The sequence below is a fragment of the Cebus imitator genome, unplaced genomic scaffold (assembly GCF_001604975.1).
Source record: "Cebus imitator isolate Cc_AM_T3 unplaced genomic scaffold, Cebus_imitator-1.0 Scaffold91, whole genome shotgun sequence".
In the NCBI taxonomy this organism is placed as follows: domain Eukaryota; kingdom Metazoa; phylum Chordata; class Mammalia; order Primates; family Cebidae; genus Cebus; species Cebus imitator.
Genome location: NW_016107406.1, coordinates 4,121,276 through 4,134,315, shown reverse-complemented (window position 1 = coordinate 4,134,315; position 13,040 = coordinate 4,121,276).

Below are 13,040 nucleotides of genomic sequence, written 5' to 3'. Positions count from 1 at the left end.
AAAAAAAAAAAAAAAAAAAAAAAAAAAAAACTAAAAACAAACAAAAAGAAAATCACTCAAGTAGAGAAAATAAAAAACACCCTGAAATGTTTCAGTGGCACAGCAATAACATATTAGTGCTCTCATGTCTAAGAGATTATTGGTTCTGCTAACCTGGGCCAGGCTCAGCTGATCTTGGCTGAACTCACTTTCGCAGCTGGAGGATTCACAAGGGGTAACTACCTAGTCACATGTCTGCTTATTGGTTGGCTGTTGGCTGGAGGAAGGGGGTGATTGGATCATGTGTCTCTCATCATCCAGCAGGTTAGCCTTGGCTTATTCATGTGCTGGTCAAAGGTTCCAAGAACAGCCAGAGAAAAAAAGCCCCAGTGTGCAAGCACTTTTCAAGTCACTGCTAACATGACATTTGCTATTGTCCATTGGTCAAAGCAAGTCACATGGCCAAGAATGAACTCAGTGTGGAAAGAGACTGCCCAAAGTTGTGGACAACAGCATAAACAGATTCAGAGTCAGTGATTCACCACAGGCTTACTATGTCGTTTACATCTTTCCAGCACTTACTAATCTCCCTTGTTAGCAAACAAAAACAAAACTCAGGTTCAGAGAATCAGTATCTAGTAAGAATTTAATAGCATTATTTTCATTCAGAATATTTATTTTATAGTTTTCTTGTATTTGTGTCAATTGTTGTATTCATTCATAGCAGTAATATAAAGCTTCCTTTCTTAATAAATACATGCTTTTTCAAAGGAGTTATTTTCAAGAAGATAATATCATTGGCTATATACTGCAAAATCATGATACAAAATGATGGAAACTTGGAAAACACTGGGCCAGATGGATGCCCCAGGTCCCTGCACCTCTCCTGTAATCCTGAAAGTGGAAAACAGACCATGTCTCCACATAAGTCATAAATGTTGGTCTAACATGACCAACATGTCACTGGTCATTAAAATAGTTTTTCATTGCTATTAAAGACACTGGCTTTTCACACAGCTCAAAGCAATAACTTGAATAGTAAAAATCAACTGGCTGGGACCCATTCTAATCAAATTGTGCAGGTGACCACGAAGCACCTACTTATTTGTCCACCACCCCACACAGACACGTGGTGATACTGACATGCTGGCATAGTTCAGTCATGAAGCTAAGTATAATAGGTTGAACACATTCCTTGGTCCCTTCACAGCTGACATTGAAAAGCCATACACTGAGTGGCTGCCATCACCCAAAGCAGCAGTCCCCAATCTTTTTGGCACCAGGGGCTGGTTTCATGGAAGACAATTCTTCCACAGTCAGGGTGGGTGTGGCTTCAGGATGAAACTGTTCTACCTCAGATCATCAGGCATTAGTTATATTCTCATAAGGAGCACACAGCCTAGATCCCTTGCATGTGCAGTTCACAATAGGGCTTGTGCTCCTGGGAGAACCTAATACCACTGCTGATCTGACAGGAGGCGGAGCTCAGGCAGGAATGCTAGTTCACCCACCACTCACCTCCTGCTACGCAGCCAGTTCCTAACAGGCCACGGACTGGTACCAGTCCATGGCCTGGGGTTAGGGGCCCCTGACCTAAAGAGTTTTCAGAAGTTTGCTTGGCAAGAGCCTCTGAGGTCTATTTGCAAACCACTCAAGAAAATCAATTTTACTATTTTATGTGTCTTTTTTTTTTTTTACACCATTTGTTCTCACACTTTACTCATAGAATTGGCTCTACATGATTTTTGGAAAATTTTTAAAAAGCACAAAGTTTGATCACGACTGGACCTTGGACTCTGAATGCACTCCCATAAAAGGAGTAATAGGAAAGTTTGAGCCATGATATTGGAAATAGCTTGGGAATAACACTTAGATTTCTGAGGTGATGATTTAAAGAAAACGACATCCCTTTGGAAAATTTCTGATGTTCACTTAAAACAAATCCAGTTCATTGCCATGCCCATTCGCAAATATATGCATCAAATCAGATCTACAAATGTACATACTCCACACATATATTCTACCTTAAGAGTAGTATTTATTGCTTCCCAGATGTTTTGGTAGAAGAGAAACCTGCTTAAGGGATGAGGTATCTGACCCAGGTGAGGGAAAGCAAAAGAGAAACCTCTTCCTAGAGCTATAATTCTAATCCTCAGAACACAAAGTACCATCTCATGTGGCCCAAGTAGATACATCCTAGTAAGATGCACTCCACACATAGCACAGGAGCATCTTAAAGATACCTTTAAAATGCACATCATATATATGGAGTCAGTTCATAAATCCTATATACAGACTCAGTCCCACTTTTTTCCCTTCAATGATTCACTGATAGCCATCAATTTCTCCCTTCCATGTATAATCAGGAGTTATACTTGGAGAATATGACATTAATTCAATAGTATCAGCGATTTTCCCTTCCTATATACAAAAGAGAGCAACCACAAAAATCTAAGCTAAACACCAGCTCCTCTAGCTTAGCCCTAAGACATAAAATTTTACCCTTGTATACAAGCTATGTGGAAACAAGCTACTACTGTTTCATGCTGGCTGGGCGAGGTGGCTCACACCTGTCATCCCAGCACTTTGAGAGGCCAAGACAGAAGGATTGCTTGAGGCCAGGAGTTCAAAACCAGCTAAACATTGGGTTCTCATGACCATAAAGATGGCAACAGTAGCTGGGTGTGGTGGCTCATACCTATACTCACAGCACTTTGGGAGGCCAGGGTGGGTGGATCACTCGAGGCCAGCAGCTTGAGACCAGCCTAGGGAACGTGACAAAACTCTGTCTCTACAAAAAATTAAAACATAGCAAAACTCCAGCTCTGTGAAAAATGCTTTTTTAAAAAAATTAGCCAGATGTAGTGGAACATGCCTCTAGTTCTATCCACTTGGGAGGCTGAGAAAGGAGGATCCCTTGAGTCCAGGAGTTAGAGGCTGCAGGGAACGATAATCACGCCACTGTATTCCAGTCTGGGTGACAGAGCAAGACCCTGTCTCTAGAAAAATTTGAATTTAAAAATTAAATTAAAAGGTAAAAATAATATAGCATGTAGTCCAAAGCAAACAAAAGTTGAGAAAATAAAGTACTAAATACTTTTATGCTAAGTCAATAAAGTACTCAGATAATCCCAAATCCATAGATCTAGAAACAGCACAGCCAAACTGAAAAGTGTCAGGACTGAGATCTGGTTTTACCCTTGCATACAAGCTAATAAGTTAACTGATTACTGTTTCATGGGTTCTGGTAGAAGGCAAGAGATTCCTGGGTCAGATACAAAGGATGTTATTACTCGTGGCACAACAAGAAGCACGAGCATTAGTATGTGTATCAGTTCTCCTTGCCCCCAAATCCTACGGGAGCAGTGTTGTGGGCCCAGATGGATACCATGCACACAGTAGGCTTGCAACACAGATGAGGGACACTGAGCTTAGTGAACATGTTGTTTTATAGTAAGCAGTAAGCAACCCTGTTTTCTATCCCAAATAAAGGCATTACCATATTTCTCAAACCTGCTCATAGTAAATACAATCCTAAGAAATGGCCAGGTAAAGAATGGTCAGAGCTTTGCATTGTTAGCATAGCCAGCAAAAACATCAGGGATGCTCAGACGCCATGGTGGATTGCCTCTCGCAACAACAGGTAGTCTCTGATTGTTAAGAGAGCTGGCTGTTTGCAGTAAGGACAAGCCTACAGCAGGTATAGTTATCCTGAGACATAACATGCCATCTGCCTACCTTTATGGAGAATCTAGACCCAGTAGAGCATTTGCATGTATGTACTCTTACTTTTACCAGATGTATTTCTGTAAACCATATTTGTAAATCAAGTCATATTTTAAATAGAATATTCTAAGAGAGAGTCCTGAAGGTGAATTCTTTTATAATGGAGATACTCATCCCCTAATTCATAATTCAAAATTTATACATTTGTGGGGTTATAAATATTGGGTTTTCTTGAAGCAATCTATACCCATACTAGTGCAACCCTGCCATTTATAATGAGTTGCAGTAAATTATTAAAAGCAAATAATTCAAGTATGTCTGATTTGATCTCACATGTAAAATACAGTCATTGATCAAATGGATCCCATTTCAACTTTAAAACTATCCAGGTTTTCTTTAAAACTTCCCCATAACTATTTTTATATTCCTCAATTCCTGGGTCAAGCCAGATGCTTTGGGTGGATGATCTTATTTGTTGGAATTCAAAAGCAGTACAGTAATCTCCCTATACACAATCTTCTAGGCACAAATTAGAAGGGTTGTCATTAAAAACCTTAAGAATTTGTATTCTTTTTCTGTCTCATTTTCCTACATAACTCTTGACCAAGGTTTCCTCCCCTCAAAGACTCACCCTCCTCCTCCCCACTAAGAATATGCTGTTTTCTTACTAATAGGAATTTGGAAATTCCATCATTATTGTTCAGCATGGCAAACCTACAGGCCTTAACAGAGAGACAAATGTCTGCTTTTCTTTTGACTGGATTACATTTCATAAACATGTGAACCATAGTTCAGGTCAAAAATATCATTTCCTTGCCATATGAGAAAAACAAAACACTAACAAGAAAGAAAATTTGTAGCACCGGCCAATGCTTTTTAATAGTCCTCCAGGGATTCCTGGAACAGACGTAAGAACATAGAAGGTACAAAACAAATTTTGTTGAAAATAAGAATGTAGCTGGGCATGGTGACTCACGCCTGTAATCACAGGATTTTGGGAGGCTGAAGTGGGAGGATCACTTTGAGCCCAGGAGCTGGAGATTAGCCTGGGCAACATACAGAGACCCCATCCCTATAAATGATTAAAATATAAAAATAAAATAAATTTGAACCTCTGCTTTCTGGGTTCAAGCAATTCTCCTGCCTCAGCCTCCTAAGTAGCTGGAATCATAGCTGCCTGCCACCATACCTGGCTAATTTTTTGTATTTTTAGTAGAGACAGGGTTTCGCCATGTTGGCCAGGCTGGTCTCAAACCCCTGACCACCTCAGCTGATCCACTCGCCTTGGCTTCCTAAAGTGCTGGGATTACAGGTGTGAGCCACTATTCCTGCACCCCACCCCACCTTTTTTTTTCTTTAAAGACTGGGTCTTGCTCTGTCACCCAGGCTAGAGTGCAGTGGCATGAACACAGCTCACTGCAGGCACAAACTCCTGGGCTCAAGCCACCCTCCTACCTCAGCCTCCTGAGTAGCTGGGACCAGGGTGTGCACCACCACACCTGGCTAATTTTTTTTTAATTTTTTTAGAGAAGGAGTCTCACCATGTTGCCCAGGCTGGTCTTGAACCCCTGGGCTCAAGCAAGCTGGCCTTAGCCTCCGAAAGTGCTGGGATTACAGGTGTGAGCTACTGTGTCTGGCTAAAAAGCATTCTTAGCTCACAGGCTGCACAAAAATGGTGGCCAGCTGGGTTTGATCCTTGAGCCATAGTTTGCTGACTCCTGACCTAGCTATATATCTTCCACCCTCACCCTCCCTAGCTATTTCCTCAACAAGACCCCACACCCTTGTTCCTTGTAATAGTTCTCTATTTCTTCTATACAAATCACCCCGAATTTAGTGGATTAAAATAACATAAGCTTAATCTCTTACGGTCCTGGTGGTCAGAATTCAAACATGAGTTTTACAGGGCTAAAAATCGAGGTGTCAGTAGATATGATTCTTTCTGGAAACTCCCGGGAAACATCTGTTCCTTGCTTCTTCCAACTTCCAGAGGCTGTAGGCATTTCTGGCTGCATTACTCCAATTTCTGCTTCTGTCCTCACATCACCTAGGACTGACTCTCCTGCCTCCCTCTCTTTTACTTATAAAGACCCATGTGACTACATTGGACCCACTGGATAATGCAAAATAATCTGTCCATGTAAAAATCCATAATATAATTGTATCTGCAAAATCTCATTTGCCATGTAAAGTGAAATATTCACAAGTTCCTGAGGTTGGGACATCTCAGACATCTAGGGGAGGCAGGGTATTGTTCAACCAACTACACTCCTGTTCAGATTTTCACAGTGTTAGTGCACACAAAAGAAGGTGCCCTCGCTTAGCATGTGGAGACCTTGTGCCCACACAGAAGGTGATTTCCCTTCTCTCCTTATTACCTCCAATAAGAGGTTCCCTCTCCCCACAGAGCAAGGGGAAAGCTGAGGTCAGTATTTTCCCAACTTCACCCCTCTAATCTCATCCTATAAATTACGATCATTAAACCAGACACTGTTCCAGTAAGTGATATTAACTCCTAAATCTTTGAAAACTCTCTCAATTCTAGTACAAAAATTAGCCAGGTGTGGTGGCATGCACCTGTGGTCCCAGCTACTCAGGAGGTTGAGGTTGGAGGACCACCTGAGCTCCGAAGTTGAGTCTGCAGTGAGCCATGATCATGCCACTGCACTCCAGCCTAGGCAATAGAGCAAGATCCAGCCCGAAAAAATTAAACAAAAAAAAAATATGAGAAAACTCAATTCTGGCCTTGTTTTCCTCTGAGTTATTTTTAAAGTTATACAAATTCTTCTCAAAGGCATGCCAGAAATTTGCTTTCAGCTTCTTATCTATGCACAGCACAGACAATTGCATTATACCTAAGAGAATTAATGTGATTTAATTATATTATATTTGGGGGTAGTTTAATATCAAACTTCTTTTGTATGAGGAATTATTTCCTGGTGAAGTTAAACTCATTTATTATGCTCATTCTTTATTCATTAAACTCATTAAGATCAGTGGGATTTGCTTATAAATAACTATACTATTGAGTTGAAACCTAGCAGAGAAGTGAGGATATTCTAAGAGTACGAGAGCATAATGCTTCTTAGTTATTTTCTTGGGAATTCATATATTGGGATTCTATGTGTAGCACTCTGCAAGACTAAATATATAACATTTAAAGGTTCTCTCTCATCTTACAAAATGAAGATGGACAATAAATAGACTATTGTCTTCCTCAGGAATCTGTTAAAAAGTACTAAAGCCAGGACCAACACATGTGATTATATACAATATTCACTGCATAGGGGTATCCCCCAAAAAGGAAAGTGAGACTGAAATTTGACCCATGCTCTGCTACCAAACCATACATCCTGGCATAGCACTATCAAAAGAAAAGGAAGCTTTCTTAAATCATACAAAGTCACTGTGTCATTGTATGCCTACAAACCTAGGCAGCCCCACTCATAAGGTATGCCTTTTTCTACTTTGCAAAGGCACCCCATGGACCAGCAGAGGCCTTGGCTAAAATCCATTTGGGCTAGTTTAAGCAAAAAAGGGAAAATTATTGCAAGATTAGAGGTATTTTCTTGAAACCCAAGAGCAAGAGATATAGTAGATATCAGGTAAGATTAGAACAAAAAACTAGGTGTTAGTAGAGGGAGGCAATAACCAAACAGGCCAACAGTCACTGGTATGTGTAGTCCTTACAACAACCTTGTGATATCAGAACAATCTCATTCCATGGATGCAGTCCCAGCTGGTAAGTGACAGAATGTTCCAATCCAGGTGCACTTATCAACAATGCCCTTGTGCTGTCCACTATTTGACACAGCCTCTCTTGCCCTGGACATGTGGTTGGTGTTTCTTAGCCTGTTTGTGTTGTCATGACAAAATATCTGAAACTGGTTAATTTGTAAAGAATGGAAATTTATTTCTCATAATTCTGGAGGCTGGGAAGTCTAAAATGAGGGCATTTGGGAGCTGGTGAGAGCCTGATCTCAACTTTCAAGATGGTGCACCTTGTTGCTGGGTCCTCTGGAGGGGACGAACACTGTGTCCTCGCATGGCAGAAGACAGGAAGAGGAAGAAGCCTAAGCTAGTTCCTTCCAGTCATTTCACAAAGCACTAATCCTTTCATGAAAGCAAAGCCCTCTTTCATGACTTAATCATCTCCCAAAAAGCTCCAGCTCTTAAAACTACCACACTGGGGATTGTTTCAACACAGGAACTTGTGGGGACCTATTCAGACCATTGCAGTGCTCTAAGAGATACTCATTGATATTTCCCATACTTTTTCTTCTAGGAACAAAGGAGGAATCCACTTCCCCCATGACATTAAGCATATATATGTGATTTGCTTTAGCCATAGACCTAAGAAGCTACATGTGTCATATCCAGTTAGAAGCCTGTAAGAGCCGGTGTGTGATCTTCTCTTCCCTCTTTCCACCATGGTAACCACAGGCATTCCGGGAAGTGGTGGCTCTATCAGCCTGCGTCCATGAGAGAGGACAATGTAGAGTCCTCAGCCTGGTTTTGTAACTCAACCTGGTTTTGTAACTCGAGTGAAAAAAGAAACTCTAACTGATGTAAGCTAAGATTTGGGCTTATTTGTTACTGAAGCATAACCTAGACTATCCTGGCTGATATAGCTGTTGAGGGCCTTCTCTGTGTGTATAGCAGCTGGTAAATCTTCTCACCCAGTGAGCCACACAAGTTCTCCCCTTTTACTACTTGCCCATATCCTGCCCATCTTTCATGGGGCAGCTAAAATCTCTGCTGCTCAAAAGGCTTTCCTTAACCCCCACAGCTGGCATTAATCATTACTATTTGTTCTTAGGATCATACTCATTATCAGCATTATATAAATTAGAATTCAACCCCATCACACATAATACATATTTCATCATATGCTGCTTTAACTTGTTTCTTTCTTTGGAAGATGTCTTAACTCTCCAACTAAATGAAACAATGAAACAGTTTTTGTGGGCAGCAATCATATTATATATTTCTGCAGCCTCAGCAGAGTAGCCAAAACCTTGGCAGGTAGAGCATAGAGACCCAATAAATAACTATGACATCAAACTGTCCCCCCAAAAAGAAACACAGGACAAAAGGGACAGCAATTCTAATCATTCTGTGCCCTGCACACCTAGTCAGATTTGAATAGAGGAGCACTCTTCCATATGGAGGAGGGAAAGAGTTAAAATTTAGTTCACTATATCCTGAGACAGCTAACATCTTTGGAGGTTATATTTCTCATTAATATAAAAGAGTTAATTATACATCTTGGAAATTCTATTCACACCAAATCTTCCTTTAGGGTTAAGTCATGCATGATCCATTTATATTCAGGCATTAGCCTTGACAGTGTCTTGTTCTATAGGGCCGTCTTATGCGCCTGCCCTAAAGATCCATGGGGGCTTTAGGAAGCTGTTCTCAGAGTAGAACATTTTGCTGAGAAGATGACCTACACTGCAAAATACTTTATATAACCAAAGGCAGGGCATAAATATTTTATAGCATAGAGTCCATGAAAACACATCTTCATTTCTGTAATGTGCTATCTCAGGACCTATCACTGGGGGAACGGACTTGCCTGAAAGATTCAACAGCTTCAATTTGCCATAGCTCATTAGAATGCCCTAGAGAACAAGCACAGCAAATAATTCTAGATCCCTGCTGCTCGTGGGGTAGTTAATATGGACTGATCACACAAAACCCACCTTGTGCTTGCAAAGCACATTTAACAAAGAGTCAGACAATGCAGGCTGGGAGAAGCCTCCGAGACATCCTTTTTCTGTACTTGAAGAAAGGAGTCCCAGAGAGATGATATGAATTCTCTAAAGCAACACAGTGAATTGGGGTTAGACTTGCTGTTAGTCCTTCCCTTTTTCTGACAAAATAACCACAAACTAAAAACCCACGGATATAGCAAAAACAGTAAACTCATCCACTGATTAGACTCACATTCTCAACTTTGAAGTCAAGTATCACATTACCATTGTGGCTTTCGGTAAGTGGTGCTATGTGTGAATATCTGCAAATAACTTCAAATTTCTCATTAATAATATGTGTTTCCATAAATACCATGCCTCATGGAATCTCTCTTTGGGCATTTGTACATCAATATCTATCATTAATGCAGCATTGAGAAAATTATTTCCTAGTAAGTGCTGTGTAGTGATGAAGTAAATTCCATTAAATTCCATTTCACATCTTTTTCTTTTTTCAGTGATCTCCCACTTTGTTCAAAATTAGGTACACCCACCCAGGTCTCTTAAGCCAAGATGTCACTACACTATGTAATTAAATTCTAAAATAAATAGCAAGTCCTCAATACAAAACTGACCTTTTTTGACTCAGAAAGTCCTTCAAAACTTCAACAGGACAACTAGAAAATTCTTGTTGTGAGTTGCCAGTGAGACCAACAATAGCTTCGTTATCCCTTTGTCAAGCCACCAAACCAGACAAGGAAAGAAGGATTCACCTTTTTCACTTGCTATCTGAGGTGATTTTTTTTTTAATGCTTCCTTGGATTTGAAGAAATCACTCTATAACCCTGTTTTCAAATGGTCTTTTCAAATGTGGTTTGAATTGTTCAGAATGAGAGGAAAGGGTGGCCCCATTAGAGGTAAACCTAGGCAGAAGCCCATTAAAAGGAAAGCTGAAATCATGGAGCTTCTCAGCAATGCCACGGCTGGCTTTGGAAGGAAGAGTGATTGAATAATAAACAACACAGTTGCCAGAGAAATCCGAATTTAGAAAAAATAAGTCAAGCATTCAGCTGAAAATATTACTGAGCTAGCAATCACCCACCCAGCACAGCATCTCCTAACATCCCACTAAAAGAGTATCATGGCACTGGGAAATGCCAAAACTCCCAACAACAAAAACCAGTGTGGAGGTCAATCTAATTCTGGAATCCACAAAGAGTCTGTAATGTATATTAAACTAAACTGGACACCCTAATTCCCCTTTGTACCATATGAAGGATCCACTTCTATATTAGTCTGTACTCATGCTACTAATAAAGACTTACCTGAGACTGGGTAATTTATAAAGGAAAGAGGTTTAATTGACTCACAGTTCCATGTGACTGGGGAGGCCTCACAATCATGGCGGAAGGTGAATGAGGAGCAAATGTCTTACATGGCATCAGGCAAGAGCATGTACAGGGAAACTCCCATTTATAAAACCATCAGATCTCGTGAGACTTATACACTACCTCAAGAACAGTATAGGGGAAACTGCCCCCCATGATTAAATAATCATCACGTGGCCTCACCTCTGCAGGTGGGGATTATTACAATTCCAGGTGAGATTTGGGTGAGGACACAGCCAAACTGTATCTATCTCTATAAAACAAAAGATGACAGATTAGGAGAGAGCAGGCTGAAAAGACAGAGCACTGTGCTGTAGCTCCTACCTTCCTTCCTATTAGGAAATTAAGGGTGTGTGTGAACCATAAAACTGTGTAGGTGCTGCTCCTTCATGGGCTACAATGTGACCTTCTCACAACTGTACATATTTCTTCAGAAACAGTGACTTTCTATGATCACTTCAGATGCTGGTTTTCTGCCTCCCCTCAAAATAATACAAGCTACCTGTGGTGCACTGCATCCTGGGAAGTGTGGTCTCCACAGGTAAAGTAGTCTTTTGGGGTCAGGGAGGGTGAGGAGAGCATTCCGGGAATTGTGATTTTCTTTGCGTATGCACTGTTTCAAACAACCAATGAAATGGGCAGCGAACTACCAGAAGCTGAGTTGCCTGTTCTGTATGGGGATTCTATATGGGGATTTTCACTCATAGGATTGTATCTTCAGCATACTCCCACTCAAGAAATGAGGAGCATTAATCATCAGCTAGATGGACTGAGAAAAGGGTAAATGGCAGGTGAATAGACTAACACTGTCATTTGGCAGACTCTGGGTCTATGTAGATCTTGCCTTATTCAAGGAAGGAAGGCCAAACATCATAGGCTCTGTGGGGAAATGCAGCCAGACAAGAGAAAGGGGCTAGTGTCTTGAAGACTAAGAGATAGGATATACTTCTAAAAAGCTGAAAATTTTAAGGAAAGCTAAAATTTGAAAGGCTACAAGGCAAGGCTTCTATTAAAAAGTCAACATACAAAAGAAAACAACAGAATGATATGAAGAGAAAAATCAGATAAGTGATATGGTTTCACCCAAATCTCATCTTGAATTGTAGCTCCCATAATCCCCACGTGCCATGAGAGGGACCCAGTGGGAGGTAACTGAATCTCGGGGGTATACTCCCATGCTGCTGTTCTCATGATAGTGAGTGAGTTCTCACAAGATCTGATGGTTTAATGAGGGGGATTTTCCCCCTTTGCATGGCACTTCTCCCTGCTGCCACCATGTGAAGAAGGTCATGTTTGCTTCCCCTTCCACCATGGCTGGTTTCCTGAGGCCTCCCCAGCCATACAGAACTGTGAGTCAATTAAGCCTCTTTCCTTTATAAATTACCCAGTCTCAGCTATGTCTTTATTAGTAGCGTGAGAATGGACTAATACAATAGGAAAAGACTATCCCAAACCAAAAACAGTAACAGTGTTTACTCAATTCACATTGAGAAGGGTAATAAAATACAATAAAAAGTCAAATCAATGAATCACAGGACTAATTTGAGATGCTATCTGAAAATGCAATGGGCAGAGATGAAACAATGAGAGAAAATACAGAAGGAAATGGAAGAGGAAAAATGGAAGAGGAAAAAAGAATAAAAAGTAAAAATAGGGATAACTGGTGTTTCTAAAGAAAATACCAGAATAAATGAAACAAAAACAATAATAAAAGATGAAGGGAAACTATCTTAGTTAAAAGAAATATGGATATGCTGGATTCTGCTTGAAAGGATTTATTATAAACCAGAAAAAAAAATCAATGGAAAGGGACATTTCACCTAGGTTAAACTTTGCAATTTCTAAAAAGTAGATAAAGAAAGAAAATATCCTTCAAACATCCAAATAAGCAACAATAGGTTATCTATGAAAGAAAAAATAATTGACTCAGCCTCAGACTTCTCTTCCGTAACACTAATTGCCAAAAAAATAATTAAATAGTATCTAATGAGTTTGAAGGGTAGAAGCCCATTTGTCTTTCATATGTAAATACAATATAAAATTATTCTCAGATATACAAAGGCCAAAAATATATATTACTCATCTAGCTTTTCTTTTTAAAAAATCATTTGATGTAATTCAATCAACCAAGAGATTAAACAAAATTAAGATTTTAAGAATGAAGATATCAAGATGTAAATGAACTGGTGATGCACACTAAACCCAGCTAATCATTAAGATAAGTCTAAATAATTGTGGCAAATGTGACTAT